General features: G+C 45.7%; 1 protein-coding gene across 1 annotated transcript in view; it reads left to right on the top strand.

The window, feature by feature from the left end:
• Positions 1-20,121, top strand: part of wwc3 (WWC family member 3) — a 275,710-nt gene that overhangs the window by 121,365 nt on the left and 134,224 nt on the right. The gene's annotated exons all lie outside the window — the stretch shown is intronic.

The following is a 20,121-nucleotide window of genomic DNA, read 5'->3' as shown; positions in this document are numbered from 1 at the left end:
CAGCCTTCCGGACTCAACATCGAGTTCAACAATTTCAGATCATAACCTTGGCCCCTATCACATATATTTTTTTATCCACACTTTTTGTCTGTCTTTTTTGTCCCCCCCCACATGGCAGCTGTCTTTCATTCTGCCAGCACACTTCATCTCGAGCCATCCTTTGTTTCTTAACCTGTCCCATTACCATCTCCTCTCGCCTTGTATATCTCTCAATGTCTCTGAACCTCTCCTGCCTTCGATCCTATCACAGAGCTTCCCTTTTGTTCTTTCATCCCCTCCCCCATTTCCCAGCCCCTACACTTGCTTAAAAACCTGTTCCATTTCCTGCTTTTTTTCCAGTTCTGACGAAAGGTCATCGACCTGAAACGTTAACTTTGTTTCTCTCTCCACAGATGCTGCCTGACCTGCTGAGTTTCTCCAGCATTTTCTGTTCTTATTTCAGATTTCCAGCATCTGCAGTATTTTCGAGGATAATCGAGGTCTTTTAAAATGATAAAGGGATTCGATAGGCTAGATACAGAGAAACTATTTCCTCTGGTGGGGAATTCAGAACAAGCGGGCAGGATCTTAAAATTGGAGCCAGGCCATTTAGGAGTGAAATCAGGAAGCACTTTTTCAACACAGAGTGGTGAAAATCTGGAACTTTCTCCACCCCACCCCCCCCTGCCCCCAGAAGGCTGTGGATGTTGGGGGTCAATTAAAATTTTCAAGACTGAGATCGCTAGATTTTTGTATTGAGGGATATGTAGCAAAGGCGAGTAAATGGTAAATGGCAGGAAGATGCTTAAGGGGCTGAATGGCACACTCCTGTTCCTATGTTTCTATTACTTTCACCTACTTGATGTCAGTATTTAAATGGGAGGGGTGGGGAATGAGTTTCCTCTCGGGGGGAGACCTTCTCCACTTTGTCAGTTTCAGGGTAGCCACGCAGAAACCCACCACCTGGTCCGACCAGACTCGCTCCGATGTTCCGTCTAGTGGGTGTGCTTCGGCCTACTCGCCAGTCAGCTGCATGCGGGCTGGCGTTCTTCTCAAGTCTAGATCCCAGTGCTGAGATGTAGCTCAAAATTCCGTGCTAGAGGGTACTTTTTGGTTAAAGCAATTCTCCCCTTTGCCTCTTTCCATCTTTTCCCCCTTAGAGTTTTGTTCCCCTTTATGTGTTTTAAGCGGACTAAAATTAAAGAGGCTCTTCTGTTTATCCTTTATGTAAACTGTTACTTGAAGTATTTTTGCCGAGTACTGCAATTTTGTTCTAAACCCTCGTTTTATTGTAACTAAAATGATCTATTTACTGGTGCTCTTTTAAAGTAATTTGTGATGAAATTGATGTTTATATTAATTTAACTTCTTTCAAATTCGGGGGAGTTCAATGTTTAAAGCATTTCTCGTGGTGATTAAACCAAACTTAAAATGTCAAGCAGCTGTTGGATTTTCTTGCACCTCTGTACTGTTTCTGTGTGATGCCTGGGCTGGTGGCCCATGTGTGTTTGTACATCAAGATGATAATGCCCAAAATAAATTTAATGAAATGTAACCAAATTATTAAGCAACAACAGGCACAAATCCACCTCTGCAAAGTAGCTTAAAAATGTCCAGTGGAACCATGGCTTGCAATCCATAGACCAGATTTTTTTCCTAATCTTTTCTGCAGTGGTATACTTGGGTTTGACTATTGCAAATGTAAAGATTTTTAAGCTCAGCTGAGGATAATTGGAAGATTTATTAACAGAAGAAGCTAGTTTTTAATCATGTGTTCTAATAGTCCATGTAGGATCATAGAATGGTTACAGCACAGAAGGAGGCCATTCGGCCCGTCGAGCCCGTGCTGGCTCTCTGCAAGAGCACTTCAGCTAGTGTCACTCCCCCGCCCTTTCCCCGTAGCCCTGCAAATTTTTTTTCTTCAGGTACTTATTCAATTCCTTTTGAAAGCTGTGATTGAGTCTGCCTCCACCACCCTTTTAGGCAGTGATTTCCAGGTCCTAACCACTCGCTGTGTAAAAAAGTTTTTATCATGTCGCCTTTGGTCCTTCTGCCAATCATCTTAAATCTGTGTCCTCTGGTTCTCGACCCTTCTGCCAATGGGAACAGTTTCTCTCTATTAACTCTGTCTAGACCCCTCATGATTTTGAACACCTCTATCAAATCTCCTCTCAACCTTCTCTGCTCTAAGGAGAACAACCCCAGCTTCTCCAGTCTATCCACGTAACTGAAGTCCCTCATCCCTGGAACCGTTCTTGTAAATCTTTTCTGCACCCTCACTGAGGCCTTCACATCCTTCCTAAAGTGCGGTGCCCAGAATTGGACACAATACTCCAGTTGAGGCCGAACCAGTGGTTTATTAAGGTTCATCATAACTTCCTTGTTTTTGTACTCTATGCCTTTATTTATGAAGTCCAGGATCCCGTATACTTTTTTAACCGCTTTCTCAACCTGCCCTACCACCTCAACGATTGGTGCACATATACCCCCAGGTCTCTCTGTTCATGCACTCCCTTTAGAATTGTACCCTTCAGTTTATATTGCCTCTTCTCGTTCTTCCTACTAAAATGTGTCACTCGCACTTTTCTGCGTTAAATTTCATCTGCCACGTGACTGCCCATTTGACCAGCCATTTGAAGAGCTTCCTGAGTGTAATTGTGACCGAGCTTCCTGGGTGTTGAGTCAGTACTTGTAAATTCTTGCTTATACTTGTGATTGGATAATGCAGAGTAGCCACCTCGGATTCTATAAAGTCTAGAGGGCTGATTTTAACCACTCGTTTGGCCCGTAGGGGGACGGGGGGAAAGATGGTGGCTGCTTCACGGCACATTGCTACCCCCATCCCCACCATTTTTGCTTACCTGACTCCAGGCGCGGGAAGGCCACCTGCCCCCGGAGAACGGGGTCTAATTGAAATGGCAGCGTTGCATCCCGATGATGTCATCAGGACGCGGATGCCATTTTAACCGCGGATCCGACTGCAGCTCGCGTGATCTCCGGGCCGCGGCAAAGATCCAGGCCACCGGTAAGTCCATTCTTAAAAAAAAAATGTTCAAAATTCATTGTGGGCCAGAAGGACTGGCTGCATCATGGGTGTGACAGATTCACCTCTGTGCCACAAGGACATTGTTCACTCGCTGGCAACTCCTGGCCAGGTGACTAGACTTGCCTGTGTTGCTTAGAAGAGTCATTATCCTGATAGTGAATTTTTTTACATACTCTTCAATTTAAGCAAGTCTTAAAATATTTGACCTGGGGGAGGACAACAGAATGTTGGATATTTTATACTGTACTGTATCATCAAGTCAGTCAGTCACTTTTGAGTTAGAATCACTTTTATTTGGCCTCATAAAATTCCTCTTGCCTGATTCTGTAACGAGTCAGATGATGTGATAAGAACTGATAAATACATATTTCCAGATTTCACTGAACCCTAACCGTCATTATCCAGCGGTAGATTACAGCTGGATGTTGTCCCAGCGTGTTGTTGGGTCTTATTGTTCAGTAAGATTTTTAGATGCTCCTTTTAAAATATTTTTTTTCCCAAACAGCAGTATCATTGGGCTAATCTTTTATTCCGTTGAGAATCTAACGAGCATTTTGTCGTCTTGCACAACAGCCTGTGTTTGTCAAAACATCACTGAAAAGGGCATGTTAAATGCCATCATGTACATCAAAGTCTGTAGAGCTTTATTACCTCGGGGGTGGGGGAGGTCCTGGTAATTCAAATATGTGGTAAAATCCTATACTGGTATTCATATAAAGGTCACCACATCAGCATCACCACCAGATGCAGAATTTTGGGTTGGACTCCAGCAAAGGTAGTTGGTTCACAGTTTCAGCTTGGGGGAAAAGTAACGCTGTCGCATGATACAGTCTCACACCTTGTTGCTTCGTGGCCTTGTGAAACTTGGCATCACACTTTGACTGTACAGCGCCTGCACCCATGCACAACTTTCAGCGGAAGCAAATGTGTCCTTACAGGAAAGTTCTGTTCTTGAAGGTTTGCACGTATTCCAGATAATTATTACTATTCTTTCTTACACAATTACCCAGTCACCCATTCAATCGTTCCTACCTCGCTACATTTGTACCTACCCAGTCATCCGGTTCCATACCTTGCTCATACAAACACTTGCTACAGATATCCAGTGGTAGATAATCATTGCAGCTACACAAGTTGGTAATATTTCTTGTTTGAGCAAGGGTCTTGCACAAGTTCATTCACTGTACCTCACCCATTCAGTGTGTTTTCATTTTGTGCGAGCATTTATGGCGCTCAAATATTTAATTATGGGGCTCTTTTATTTCCCATGTGCTCACCTTTGTAAATTCTAAAATAATGCTGGTGGAGAGAGGCTAGGAGCAAAGAGATTTGGGTGTCCACGTACACAAATCCCTAAAAGCTAGTGCACAGGTACAAAAAGTAATCAGAAAGGCTAATGTTGGCCTTTATCTCAAAGGAGCTGGAATACAAAAGTGAGGAAGTGATGCTTCAGTTGTACAGAGCCTTGGTCAGACCCCATCTGGAGTACTAGGTTCAGGCTTGAGCACCAGAACTCAGGGAGGATACCTTCGAGAGGGGGTACAGTGCAGATTCACCAGAATGATAACCAGAGTAAAAGGATTAAATTATGAGAACAGGTTGCATAAGTATTCCCTTGAGTTTAGAAGGTTGAGAGGTGATCTAATTGAGATGATTGAAATGATAGAGACTCGATAGAGTAGATACAGAGAAACTATTTCCTCTGGTGGGGGAATCCAGAAAAGGGGCACAACATTAAAACGAGAGCCAGGCCGTTCAGAAGTGAAATCAGGAATCACTTTTTCCTCACAAAGGGTAATGGCAATCTGGAACTCTTTCCCCCCCCCCCCCCACCCCAAAAGGCTGTGGATGTTGGGGGTCAATTGAAATTTTCAAGACTGAGAGCGGTAGATTTTTGTTGGGCAAGGGCCACGGAGCAAAGGCGGGTAAATGAAGTTGAGGTGCAGATCAGCCATGATTTAATAGAATGATGCAACAGGCTTGAGGGGCTGAATGCCCTACTCTTTTTTCCTATGTTTAATTGATAACATCACATGGATAAAGGAAATCCACAGGTTTTAGTGTAAAGTGTGTATAAGATGGAAGTGATTTCATGTTACCCCCATCACAATTTGGGGTTTTTTATACTAGATATTTCCTCAGGTTCGTCATTACCAGTCGTTTCTGTAGGTGGACTTTGTGTCCCCTAAAATGTGGAGTGCACCCCTTTATGCCCAGTGTCTAGGCAAGCAACGGTCTGACCCAGGGATTGTAACAAAGAACATAGGAATAATGGAACAGGAGGAGGCCATTCAGCCCCTCGAGCCTGTTCTGCCATTCAATTAGATCATGGCTGATCTGTATCTTAACTCCATCTATCCACCTTCGTTCCGTAACCCTTAATATTCTTGCCTAAGAACAAACAATCAATCTCAGTTTTAAAATTTTCAATTGACCCCCAGCCTCAACAGCTTTTTGGGAGAGAGTGTTCCAGATTTCCACTAGCCTTTGTGTGAAGAAATGCTTCCTGACATCACCTGGCTCTAATTTTAAAGTTATGGGGGGAAAAATTCAGTTGGTAGCGCCACCCGTTAGCGCCTTAAGAGGGCGCTAAGTGGGGCGCAAAGCAACTAGCGCCCGGGCGCGGCGATATCTGCGCCTCTCGCGAAATTGACCGGACATTTTGCAGCGGCGCTAAACAATACCGCCCGATCTCCTGCGTACGCAGATCTTGACGTCATTCAAGAGTGCAACGCCCTTGGGGCGCCCCGGACCGGAAATTGAGTGGTGCCCCCCTCCTTTCCGCCTGGCGCAACCAACGACAGGTTGACTGGAACGCTTCGCTGTGGGGCTGGGGGGGCACTATTTAAAGGGGGCCTCTTCCTGGCTTCTGTGTGGTAGCCATTTTTGCACCACCCGTTCAGAGAGAGAGATTTTGAGAGAGACAAAGAGAGACTTCTGCATTGAGTCAACGCTGTCTGAGGTAGTTTTGGCTTCTGACCATAACTTTGCAGGTACTTCGCTTTTTGACCTTCATAACTTTGACTGCTTAGATACTATGGAGGCTGCAATGGATGGGAATGCTGTCCTTCTCCGTCACATTCGGAGAGCACAGAGACGCAGAGAGAGAGTGGCAATCATGGCCAGACGGAGGAGGGCCAACAGGCCTCGGTGCAGGAGACCTTACCCTCCCAGGGTATTTCGCCATCAGTTCTCCTACATTAATATGCCTGAGGAGCAGTGTTTGCGAAGGCTGCGCTTCAGCAAGGAGGTGGTCACTGAGTTCTGCCACCTGCTTCAGCCAGATCTGCAGCCTCAACTGAGGAGCAGGACGTCTGTCGGTGGCAGTGAAGATAACAATGGCTCTGAACTTTTATGCCACCAGCTCATTTCAATCAGCTACTGGGGACATCGCCAATATCTCCCAGTTCGCGGTGCATTGCTGTATCCGTCAGGTAACAAATGCCCTCTTTAAAAGGAGACGAGAGTACATTTCTTTCCCCATGACCCCTACAAGCAACAAGAACGCGCAACGGGCTTTGCTAGGATAGCGGGCTTCCCCATGGTGCAGGGCACCATTGACTGCACGTATGTGGCTTTGCGGGTGCTGCAAGAGAATGCCGAGGATTTCCGCAACCGAAAGGGCATCCATTCCTTAAACGTCCAGTTGGTCTGTGACCACAGACAGCTGATACTCGCTGGCAATGCCCACTTTCCTGGCAGCAGCCACAATGCCTTCATCCTGCGCCAGACTTCTGTGGCAGACCTTTTCCAGGCACTGCATCACCCAGGAGGTTGGCTTCTCGGAGACAAGGGATATCCTCTTTGCACCTGGCTGATGACACCGCTCCGTTCGCCCAGCACACCTGCTGAGCTGTGGTACAATGAGAGCCATCAAGCTACCAGGAACATCGTTGAGCACACAATCGGCGTGCTCAAGCAACGGTTCCGCTGTCTGGACCATTCTGGAGGAGCCCTGCAGTACTCGCCTGAGCGAGTCTCCCACTTCGTTGTTGTGTGCTGCATGCTGCATAACCTTGCAATCCTCAGGACCCAGCCAATGCCACCAGGCCTTGGAGCACCACCAGAGGAGTAGGAAGAGGAAGATGAGGAGGATGATCATCAGCAGCACCAAGGCGGGAGGGAGGCACAAAGTGGAAGGGCCGTCCATCAAAGGCTCATGGCAAGTCGCTTCTAGGCCCCCTCCAACCTGAATGAAACCATCCCGCAACCCCGAAGCTGGTCAAGGCAACAATGATTGCAAAGACCAAACATGTACATTTTGAATACAGACACTTCTTTATTTCACAAACTCTGTGTCTCATTTCCGCATGACAAAGTAATAGAAACACAAAAAAAAGCAGTCATTCACATAACTGGCTCTCACAACCTGGAGACAATGTCCAAAACAGTTACAAAAATTTGACCACGAACCTCGGCCTTCAATAAAACAATGAAAAACATTTTGTCACGCCTCCTACTTTTTGCCCTTCAAGGGTGATCTGCTTCCCTTGCGAAATTCCCCCCTTCCCACCCTGCAGCTCCTCCGTAATGGGACCCCAGTGGCTGCAGCAAGGCTGGTGGAAGGCTGCTGAGTGTCAGAAACTGAGACTGCAGATGCCCTTGAAGGACGGCCTGGACCAGCTCTGGGCCTGGAGGGCCCGGCTGCAGACTGCACCAACTCTGCATGGGCGGCAGCAGTCTGTCCTACAGGTGGTGGCAACTGCAGTGGAGAAGTGCCAGTGGTGGCAGCAGGAATGCTGTCATCTTGAGAGAGGTCAGCAACTCCCTGCTCGACCGACACACTGGCACTCCCACGGGGCGGCACTCCCACGGGGCAGCACTTCAGCATCCGGAGCAATCTGATGGAGCACAGATTGCTGGCCTGCTGCTGCGCGGTGAGAGCCCTGGGGATATTTGCCCGATCCAGCGAGGGTGGCAGCAGTCAGTGCTTGCGTGGCCTCAATCTGCGTCTGCATGAGACCAGCCACTGACTGCATTGCATCATTAAGCATTTGCGTGGCAGCCGCCTGTGCTACAGCGAAGTGCTCCACACTCCTTGCCAGTGATTCAATGGATTCAGGCAATGTTGCCACTGCAGCCATGAGCTCAGTGTGCCTGTGCTCCGTCTGGGTGCTCATTTCAGCGAGGACCCGCTCCTCCTCTGCGTCCAGTACAGCAGGACTTGAAGCCATACTCTCCCTCCGGGGAGAAGGCCCCCCGAGATTCCCTACCCCCATCGCGTTGCTGCAGCCCGCTGGGTCCTGGAGCTTCACCCTCATCAGACCATTCCCCCCTGCTCCCCTCCAGGGAAGGCGTGTTCCCAGTGTGGGCATGGGCTGCCTCGGTAGAGGGTGGCGCTGATGCTCCGGCTTCCTCTTCCTCCTCGCCTTCAGCTTCACTCCCACTGGCAGCTTGAGGACCCGTCTCCTCACCTGGTGAATCACCATCTAAAAGCAGGGAAGTACAAGAGTGGCTTTAGCGTGAGGACAGGGTGGCAGCGAGGGAGGAATGAGTGCAGCGATTTAGTGATTTGGATTAAGTGTCAAAGGCTGCTGTTGTGAGGAACAAGTGGAAGGAGAGAGGATAAAAAGGTGATGACCTTACCATTGCTGTCCAGAACGGGACCGGCGTCTCCATTGGTGACGGGACCAATCACCTGGCTTGCCACAATCCTGTGGACGCGCTCCTCAAGATCGTTGAGGGGTTGCAGCTGAGGCCGCCCTCCACCGGTCCATTGCTGCTGTCTCCTATTATGAGACAGCTTGGCCTGCAAGAAAAAGGACGGCGTCTGAGTAAATATGCAGCCATGGTCTTGCCTGAAATGCCTCCCATGGTTGAATAGCCCTTGCTGTATGCAAAGTGTGGAATGTGCGTGTGTGTTTGATGAAAGGGCCATAGGTGTTGGATGAGCGTTGGGCATTGGGGTTTTCAAAACCCTCTGGCCATAAAGTGAGGTTGAGATGGAGGGATGAAGAGGTTTTGAAAAAAAGGCACTCTCCCTGATGATCCGAGTGAGGTCGTTGAACTTTTTCCTACATTGGAGATGGGTCCTAGGTACCATGCTGCTTGAGGACACTCTCTGAGCCACCTCCCTCCACACTCTTCTGTACTCGTGTGGCAAAGGCCTCCTGCCACACTCTGGGTACAGAATGGATCTTCTGCGCTCCACCCCGCGAACCAGAGCCTCCAAGGCCCGCTCGCAGAAGCGCTGTGCTCGCTCCCTGGCCCTCCTCCATAGTGTTTGGCTGCTAGATTTAGCCACAGGTCTGCCCAGGCCGAGATTCAAGGCTCCAATGAACAGGGTGTGGCTGGAGATCAAGATCGACCCTCCCCTTTAAGAACTGTCCGGCGCCAGTATGTCTTGTGTTCAATCGCTAACTGACAGCACCTGCGCTGCGCCCACCCTCTGAGGTAGTGCCTCGCTCCTTGGCCTTAGTGCCTTAAGAGAGTTGTGTAGCGCCTGATTTAGTGCTCCAATCCCCTCCAGGGGCGATAAAAGCCAGGTTTGCTGTCGGAAGCGATAATTAGCGGCAGGCGCTAAACTTTGCGCACCGCCAATAATGGCGTCCCATATGGGGCGATACCGAATTTTTCCCCCATGCTCCCTTGTTCTGGACTCTCCCACCAGAGGAATAGTTTCTCTCTCTCTATACTATCTACTCCTTTGATCATGTTCGATCACCCCTAATTCTTTTATATTCAAGCAAATGCATGCCTAGGCGATGCAACCTGCCCTCATAATTTAACCTTTTAAGTCCTGGTATTCTGGTGAATCTGCACTGCACCCCCTCCAAGGCCAGTATATCCTTCCTGAGGTGCGGTGCCCAGAACTGAACGCAGTGCTCCAGATGGGGTCGAACCAGAGCTCTCGACAGCTGTAACATCACTTTGTATTCCAGTCCCCTTGAGATAAAGGCCAACATTTCATTACACTTTTAAAATATTTTTTTGTATCTGCCCACTAGCTTTTAATGAAAAACCCTTATTCTCTACACCAGCGATTGGAAAGTACAATGTGCTGCCACTCAAATTCTCAGTTCTTTACAGAAGGCAATAAGTACTCCAACTGAGATGAGTGATGAGCTTTGAACCAATAATTGCTTTATTTACATATAAGACGTATGAGTGAGCAGTACACAGTTTTTACAGTTAGAAATTACATTTTCCTTCATTCCTCAGTATATGAAAGCAATACGACTACTTACACTAGCTTATCACTTCAAGGTTAAGCTGACTTGGGCTTTAAACCACAGATAGCCTTTGGCTGCTGGTTGTGAAATCCATACACACACTGAGACTGACGCTCAACTCTACAATCTGGCCTTATAAGATTGTGAAGTCTCTGCCCACCGAGCTGTCAGTCACAGAGGACTCTAGCCGATCAACGACCTGTCCCTTTCTTCCACTGCCTCAAGACAGCAGTCACTCAAAGTTACTACCCCAGACTGGAGTCAATCCACCCTTTAAACTATGGCCAAAAATAACTCATTTAATTAAACCAGAATAGCGATCAGTCAAGCTTAAATCAGAGCAATTTCTATTGATGGCCTAAGATAGTTAGCAATGAATGTGGCCATTCCAGATATTTCTGTTACTGCTTCATCAATCTGCTGCTACATCTAGAGCTGAATTCATGTGGATCCCCTCCCATCACCACCCCCGCCCCCTCGAGAACCCTTTGAGTTTTGGTAACCAATGTTTCCACTTGAGCCAGCATTTATTGCCCATCCATAATTGCCCTTGAGGAGGTGGTGGTGAGCTGCCGCCTTGAATGGCTGCAGTCCGCGTGGTGAAGGTACTCCCACAGTGCTGTTAAGGAGGGAGTTCCAGGATTTTGACCCAGCGATGATGAAGGAACGGCGATATACTTCCAAATCAGGATGATGTGTGACTTGGAGGGGAACTTGCAGGTGGTGATGTTCCCATGCGCCTGCTACCCTTGTCCTTCTAGGTGGTAGAAGTCGCGGGTTTGGGAGGGGCTGTTGAAGAAGCCCTGGCGAGTTGCTGCAGTGCATCTTGTAGATGGTACACACTGCAGCCATGATATGCCGGTGGTTGAGGGAGTGAATGTTTAAGGTGCTGGATGAGGTGCCAATCAAGCGGGCTGCTTTGTCCTGGATGATGTCGAGCTTCTTGAGTGCTTTTGGCGCTGCACTCATCCAGGCAAATGGAAAGTATTCCATCACACTCCTGACTGGTGGAAAGGGTTTGGGGAGTCAGGAGGTGAGACACTCGCTGCAGAATACCCAGCCTATGACCTGCTCTTGTAGCCATAGTATTTATGTGGCTGGTCCAGTTAAGTTTCTGATCAATGATGACCCCCAGGATGTTGATGGTGGGGGATTCAGCAATGGTAATGCCATTGAATGTCAAGGGCTGGTGGATAGACTCTCACTTGCTGGAGATGGTCATTGCCTAGCACTTGTGTGGCGTGAATGTTACCTGCCACTTATCAGCCCAAGCCTGAATGTCGTCCAGCTCTTGCTGCATGTGGGCATGGACTGTTTCATTATCTGAGGAGTTGTGAATGGCACTGAACACTGTGCAGTCATCAGCGAACATCCCCACTTCTGACCTTTTATGATGGAGAGAAGGTCATTGATGAAGCAGCTGAAGATGGTTGGGCCTAGGACACTGCCCTGAGGAACTCCTGCAGCAATGTCCTGGGGCTGTGATGATTGACCTCCAACATCCACAACCATCTTCCTTTGTGCTAGGTATGACTCCAGCCAGTGGAGAGTTTTCCCCCTGATTCCATTGACTTCAGTTTTACTAGGGCTCCTTGATGCTACACTCCGTCAAATGCTGCCTTGATGTCAAGGGCAGTCACTCTCACCTCGCCTCTGGAATTCAGTTCTTTTGTTCATGTTTGGACCAACGTTGTAATGAGGTCTGGAGCTGAGTGGTACTGGCGGAACCCAGGACCACTCGGCTCTATTCTATGTAACTATGTAAAACTGATTTGACCTATTACATCCTGATTGTAATATTACCTTAAATCTGTGTCCTCTGATTATCGACCCTCCTGCCACTGGAAACAGTTTCTCCTTATTTACTCTATCAAAGCCATTCATGATTTTGAACACCTCTATCAAATCACTTAGCAATTTAGTTCAGCAGTCTATTTGTTGTAATGCTTTTTTCTTGTGGAGGTTGGAGATATTGAGTGCAGTGTACCAATGCTGCTAGATCTCTTTTTAACATCACATTCTGCTATTTCAACACCATTCATGAAGTTCTTCTGTGTGCCTTGTACCTTTTTGTTTTAGTGACAAGAACTGGACATTTTTAAGTTAGGAGGTGGTTTTATGGCTGGGAACTCATCCGATAGAAAATTAAACCCCCACCCCAGTACATTTTGTCAGTTGTTACTGTGCAAGAGAAAAGTTATCTTCTGCATCAGCAAATCAAGTTTGAACAAACTGTGGCTCCTAACTTGAGGTCCAACAAGAATGTCAATGGTATGATACTGCACTGTGTCTCGTTAGTCAGGCTGGGACTGGAGTGCGCTGCTTTTAGAATAGAGCCCACTGGACTCTTTTTAAACAAAACCACAAGTAGGCTTTCCAATCCCTTCAAGGTTCAATGTGAACTGTAATGCATAGCACATGACCAAAATATCTTGTGCAAGCTCTTCACAAACTCCTTGTGAAATACATCCTCCATCTTGGCCTTTTTAAACTTATTTTTATACTTTGGAAGACCGGTACTCATTTACAATTACTGTAAGCAGTTAAATAAGATGAGGGGGAAAGCACCTTGAGGGGGGGGATGGGAATATTTTAATCCTATTTCTTGTGTCTGTTCTGTGTAATGGGTCTGGGTCTGACTGTTGTGCACATCTATCGATTGTCTTCATTCACGTTGGTTAGCTCCTTTCCTATTAGTTCTTTTGCGCTTTTGTTATTTACCAATCACATTTCACCAAACAAAAATTCTCAATCCGCTGCGATGGCAGTTTCTCACACACCCCACCATATACCCTTAAAAATAAACATCACGTAATAAGGTCACAGAGAACCTCAAGCTTGTGTGTGAACTTGCCTCCGATAACTCTCTTTCTCTCTCCACCCAGCATGATGCACCTGGTTGGGCCGTTGAACATCCTAGGCTTTGACTGCGACCTTTCTTCCCCACCACCATACTTCCATACTTCACCCAGCCAACTGACTCGGCACATTTAAAGGGCTGATAAAAATAATAACATAAGAAGAAGGAGCAGGAGTAGGCCATACGGCCCCTCAGGCCTGCTCTGCCATTCAATTGGATCATGGCTGATCCGAACCTAGACTCACGTCCACTTCCCTGCCCGCTCCCCGTAACCCCTAATTCCCTTATCAGCTAGGAAACTGTCTCTCTCCGTTTTAAATTTATTTAATGTCGCAGCTTCCACAGCTCTCTGAGGTAGCAAATTCCATAGATTCACCGCCCTCTGAGTGAAGAAGTTTCTCCTCATCTCAGTTTTGAAAGGGCAGCCCCTTATTCTAAGATTATGCCCCCTAGTTCCAGTCTCACCCATCAGTGGAAACATCCTCCCCGTATCCACCCGATCAAGCCCCCTCACAATCTTATATGTTTCGATAAGATCGCCTCTCATTCTTCTGAATTCCAATGAGTAGAGGCCCAACCTACTCAACCTTTCCTCATAAGTCAACCCCCTCATCTCCGGAATCAACCGAGTGAACCTTCTCTGAACTGCCTCGAGAGCAAGTATATCTTTTCTTAAATATGGAAACCAAAAACTGTACGCAGTATTCCAGGTGTGGCCTCACCAGTACCCTGTATAACTGAAGCAAGGCTTCCCTGCTTTTATACTCCATCCCCCTTGCAAAAAAAGCCAAGATTCCATTGGCCTTCCTGATCACCTGCTGTACCTGCATACTAACCTTCTGTGTTTCATGCACCAGGACCCCCAGATCCCTTTGTACTGTAGCACTTTGCAGTTTCTCGCCATTTAGATAATAACTTGCTCCTTGATTTTTTTTCTGCCAAAGTGCATAACCTCACACTTTCCAACATTGTTCCATCTGCCAAATTTCTGCCCACTCACTTAGCTTGTCTATGTCCTTTTGCAGGTTTTTTATGTCCTCCTCACTCACTGCTTTCCCTCCCATCTTTGTATCGTCGGCAAACTTGGATATATTGCACTTGGTCCCCTCCTCCAAATCGTTAATATAGATTGTAAAGAGTTGGGGTCCCAGCACTGACCCCTGCAAACACCAGTAGTTACTGATTGCCAACCTGAGAATGAACCATTTATCCCAACTCTCTGTTTTCTGTTAGATAGCCAATCTTCCACCCGTGCCAGTATATTACCCCCAATCCCGCGATTTTTTATCTTGTGCACTAACTAATCTTTTGTGTGGCACCTTGTCAAATGCCTTTTGGAAGTCCAAATACACCACATCCACTGGTTCCCCTTTATCCACCCTGTTTGTTACATCCTCAAAGAATTTGAGCAAATTTGTCAAACATGACTTCCCCTTCATAAAACCATGCTGACTCTGTCCGATTAAATTATGCTTATCCAAATGTCCCGTCACTGCTTCCTTAATAATGGACTCCAACATTTTACCAATCACAGATGTTAGGCTAACTGGTCTATAGTTTCCAGCCTTTTGTCGACCTCCCTTTTTAAACAAGGGCGTTACATTAGCAGTTTTCCAATCTGCTGGGACCTTTCCTGAATCCAGGGAGCTTTGGAAAATTACCACCAATGCATCCGCAATCCCTACCGCCACTTCTCTCAAGACCCTAGGATGTAAGTCATCAGGTCGGGGGGATTTATCCGCCTTAAGTCCCATTATCTTACCGAATACGATCTCCTTAGTGATTTTAATCGTGTTTAGCTCCTCCACCCCCCCCCCCCCCCCATAGCCCCCTGTTTGTCCAGTGTTGGGATATTTTTAGTGTCCTCTACTGTAAAGACTGATACAAAATATTTGTTCAGCGTTTCTGCCATCTCCATGTTCCCCACTACTAATTTCCTGGCCTCGTCCTCTAAGGGACCAACATTCACTTTAGCCACCCTTTTTCTTTTTATATAACTGTAGAAACTCTTGCTATCTGTTTTTATATTTTTTGCTAGTTTACTTTCATAATCTATCTTCCCTTTCTTAATTAATCTTTTAGTTATTGTTTGCTGGCTTTTAAATGCTTCCCAATCTTCTATCCTCCCACTAGATTTGGCTACTTTATATGCCCTTGTTTTCAGTCGGATACTATCCTTAATTACTCAGCCACGGATGGCTGTATTTTCTTTTACGCCCCTTTTTCCTCAGTGGAATATATTTTTCTTGAAAGTTGTGAAATATCTCCTTGAATGTAGACCACTGCTCATGCTCATGTACCGTCTTACACCTGATGTAACAAAACGTAAGGCACGTGCACAGGGGTACATCTCAAATGTAAAAGTCTAGAATTCCCAGACTCCCAACTATGCCCGAATGAATGCATTTAACTAATGAAGGCCTCCGTATGTGAATGGGTACATAGAATTTACAGCACAGAAACCGGCCATTCGGCTCAACTGGTCTGTGCCAAGGCAGAAGGAGTGCGGCTCTTTTATGAGGAGAGCGTTCGAAGGGGGAGCCTCTTGAGGACCTAGTTGAGGGTGAGGGGTCGAGAGGGGCAGAGGGACCCTTTTGTATGGAGAGAGGACTTGCTGTGGGGGTTGGATACCTCTGGTTTTACTGGACATAAGATGGAGAGCTGTAGGGGCTTACCAAAATATTGATGGAATGAAGTATCGATATAAGGAAGAAGACTAGTTAGAACAGGTATAGCAGAGTCTGCTTAATCTACTTACTCCATTGGGGTTATGCACCGTGATCACCAACTACTTTAATGGCATAGTGCAGAAGCGAGTTCTGGAACTGTCACTACCTGCAGAGAGTTAGTGAGTTGATTGGGACCGTCTCCATTTTTGGTATGCTTGGTAGCTGGACCATCAAACCTCTTGTCAGCAGTACAGGTTAAGTGGCTGTTGAGATATTAAATCAAGACCCCGGGCATCTCTCATCTCGGGTGGGTGTGAAAGATTCTATTCGAAGAAGAGCAGGGAGTTCTCCCCGGTGTCCTGGCCAATATCTGTCTATCCTTCCTTCCTTTCCATCTCTCTGAGTTACTGGAGAAGTGTAAATGGAGCATTTTTCCATGTGCGCTGTGATTTGTGCAGCTTGTGGTTGTTTCCATTAATGAAATCAGGTCTCAAAAGAATTGCCTTTAAGAAAATTGCACTCAGCCCGGGGTCTTGGTTTAATATCTCAACAGCCACTTAACCTGTATTGCTGACAAGAGGTTTGGTGGTCCAGCTACCAAGCATACAATCCTTGTGTGTAATTGTTACACAAAAATGGAGACGATCCCAATCAACTCACTAACTCTCTGCAGCTAGTGATAGTGCAGAAGCAAATTCTGGAGCTATCATTTAGATTGGAAGTTATTAGATTCCTAATAAAAAGTGTAACTGTTAGTAATTCTTTTTACAAAATGGAGGGATACAGTACATAATTAAAAACACATTTATCTCTTTGCAAATAATTGGATTCATTCTGTGCTCGACATTATTACCTGTTCTTTTTTTAATCAATGTAAAACGAATTGAAGTTAATTTGGGTTCAAGTAAATGAATCATAGAATCTTCCAGCACAGTAGGAGGCCATTTGGCCCATCGTGTCTGTGCCGTCTCTTAGAAAAACTATCCAATGTGTCTCTTTCCCCATAGCCCTGCAAATGTTTCCTTTTCAACAGTATATCCAGTTCCCTTTTGAAAGTTACTACTGAATCTGCTTCCACCACCTTTGCAGGCAGTGCATTCCAGATCATAACAACCTCCTGCGTAAAAAAAAAAAAAAAAAAAAAAAAAAATCTCCTCATCTCCCCCTGATTCTTTTGCCACGTGGAGTCGGATTTTTTTAAATTGTGATTTTTGTCACAGCTCCGATTTATTTTTCATTATGACTCAAATAGACTTTTAGTATAAATTGGAAAAAAAAATCTAAATGCTACAAGTCTGAAGTAAAAGACAATTTAAAGTTTTGGATGTATACTATTCATCGGAACTAAAAACTAAAAGTTGAGAAAAAAAGACACAAAAAGATATGGGGAAGAATCCACAAAAAGTAAGAACGAACTTGCATTTATATAGCACCTTTCACGATTCGGGACATCCCAACGCGCTTTACAGGCAATGAAGGACATTTGAATTGTAGTCACTGTTGTAATGTAGGGAAACTCCTAACAGTTGCAACTTTGTTGGTCGGAGTATAAATCAGGAAATAGTTGGGGCTTGTAATAAGAGAACAGCTATAATCATGGGGGATTTTAACTTTCATATTGACTGGACTAATCAAATTGGGCATGGCAGCATTGAGGAAGAGTTCATAGAGTGTATTAGGGACGGGTTCCTTGAGCAGTATGTAACTGAATCAACCAGGGGGCAGGCAATCTTAGATCTGGTCCTGTGTAATGAGACAGGATTAATAAAAAAATGTCCTAGTAAAGGATCCCCTTGGAATGAGTGACCATAATATGGTTGAATTCCAAATTCAGTTTGAGGGTGAGAGAGTTGGATCTCAAACCAGCGTACTAAGCTTAAATAAAGGAGACTATGAAGGTATGAGAGTAGAATTGACTAAAGTGGACTGGGAAAACAGATTAAAGTGTAAGACGGTACAAGAGCAGTGGTCTACATTCAAGGAGATATTTCACATCTTTCAAGATAAATATATTCCACTGAGGAAAAAGGGGAGTAAAAGAAAAGACAGCCATCCGTGGCTCAGTAAAGTAATAAAGGATAATATTCGACTGAAAACAAGGGCATATAAATTAGCCAAATCTAGTGGGAGGATAGAAGATTGGGAAGCATTTAAAAGCCAGCAAACAATAACTAAAAGATTAATTAAGAAAGGGAAGATAGATTATGAAAGTAAACTAGCAAAAAATATAAAAACAGATAGCAAGAGTTTCTACAGCTATATAAAAAGAAAAAGGGTGGCTAAAGTGAACGTTGGTCCCTTAGAGGATGGGACTGGGAACCTAGTGGTGGGGAACATGGAGATGGCAAAGATGCTGAACAAATATTTTGTATCAGTCTTTACAGTAGAGGACACTAAAAATATCCCAACACTGGACAAACAGGGGGCAATGGGGGGGGGGGGTGGGCGGAGGAGCTAAACACGATTAAAATCACTAAGGAGATGGTACTCAGTAAAATAATGGGACTTAAGGCGGATAAATCCCCCCGACCTGATGACCTACATCCTAGGGTCTTGAGAGAAGTAGCGGTAGGGATTGTGGATGCATTGGTGATCATTTTCCAGAACTCCCTGGACTCAGGAAAGGTCCCAGCAGATTGGAAAACTGCTAATGTAACACCCTTATTCAAAAAGGGAAGTAGACAAAAAGCTGGAAACTATAGACCAGTTAGCCTAACATCTGTGGTTGGTAAAATGTTGGAGTCCATTATTAAGGAAGCAGTAACAGGACATTTGGATAAGCATAATTTAATCGGACAGAGTCAGCATGGTTTTATGAAGGGGAAGTCATGTTTGACAAACTTGCTCGAATTCTTTGAAGACGTAACAAACAGGGTGGATAAAGGGGAACCAGTGGATGTGGTATATTTGGACTTCCAAAAGGCATGTGACAAGGTGCCACACAAGATTACTGCACAAGATTAAAAAATCACAGGATTGGGGGTAATATACTGACATGGGTGGAAGATTGGCTATCTAACAGAAAACAGAGAGTTGGGATAAATGGTTCATTCTCGGCAATCAGTGACGAGTGGTGTTCCGCAGGGGTCAGTGCTGGGACCCCAACTCTTTACAATCTATATTAACGATTTGGAGGAAGGGACCGAGTGCAATGTATACAAGTTTGCCGACGATACAAAGCTGGGAGGGAAAGCAGTGAGTGAGGAGGACATAAAAAACCTGCAAAAGGACAGGCTAAGTGAGTGGGCAGAGATTTGGCAGATGCAATATAATGTTGGAAAGTGTGAGGTTATGCACTTTGGCAGAAAAAATCAAAGAGCAAGTTATTATCTAAATGGAGAGAAACTGCAAAGTGCTACAGTACAAAGGGATTTGGGGATCCTGGTGCATGAAACACAAAAAGTTAGTATGCAGGTGCAGCAGGTGATCAGGAAGGCCAATGGAATCTTGGCTTTTATTGCAAGGGGGATGGAGTATAAAAACAGGGAAGTCTTGCTGCAGTTATACAGGGTATTGGTGAGGCCACACCTGGAATACTGCGGTCAGTTTTGGTTTCCATATTTAAGAAAAGATATACTTGCTCTCGAGGCGGTTCAGAGAAGGTTCACTCGGTTGATTCCGGAGATGAGGAGGTTGACTTATGAGGAAAGGTTGAGTAGGTTGGGCCTCTACTCATTGGAGTTCAGAAGAATGAGAGGCGATCTTATCGAAACATATAAGATTGTGAGGGGGCTTGATCGGGTGGATGCGGTGAGGATGTTTCCACTGATGGGTGAGATTAGAACTAGGGGGCATAATCTTAGAATAAGGGGCTGCCCTTTCAAAACTGAGATGAGGAGAAACTTCTTCACTCAGAGGGTAGTAAATCTATGGAATTTTCTACCCCAGAGAGCTGTGGAAGCTGCAACATTAAATAAATTTAAAATGGAGATAGACATTTTCCTAGCAGATAAGGGAATTAGGGGTTACGGGGAGAGGGCAGGGAAGTGGACGTGAGTCTAGATTCAGATCAGCCATGATCCTATTGAATGGCGGAGCAGGCCCGAGGGGCCGTATGGCCTACTCCTATTTCTTATGTTCTTATGTAAATGCAGCAGCCAATTTACACACAGCAAGCTCCCACAAGCAGCAATGTGATGATGACCAGATAATCTGTTTTTAGTGATGATGATTGAGAGATAAATATTGGCCAGTACACCGGGGATAACTCCCCTGTTCTTCTTCGAAATAGTGCAATGGGATCTTTTACGTTATTCAGAGAGGACAGTCAGGGCCTCAGTTTAATGTCTCATCCAAAAAGATGGCACCTCCGACAGTGCAGCACTCCCTCAGTACTGCACACTGCAAGCTTCTAGAGGGAGCCAATGGGTTGAGTGACCTGCAAACTGCTTAATA

Source organism: Somniosus microcephalus, chromosome 14, assembly GCF_052327205.1.
Source record: "Somniosus microcephalus isolate GS21.2 chromosome 14, FLI_Smic_1.0, whole genome shotgun sequence".
In the NCBI taxonomy this organism is placed as follows: domain Eukaryota; kingdom Metazoa; phylum Chordata; class Chondrichthyes; order Squaliformes; family Somniosidae; genus Somniosus; species Somniosus microcephalus.
Note: the sequence above shows the minus strand (reverse complement) of the source record. Positions and strands in the feature narration are given on the sequence as shown.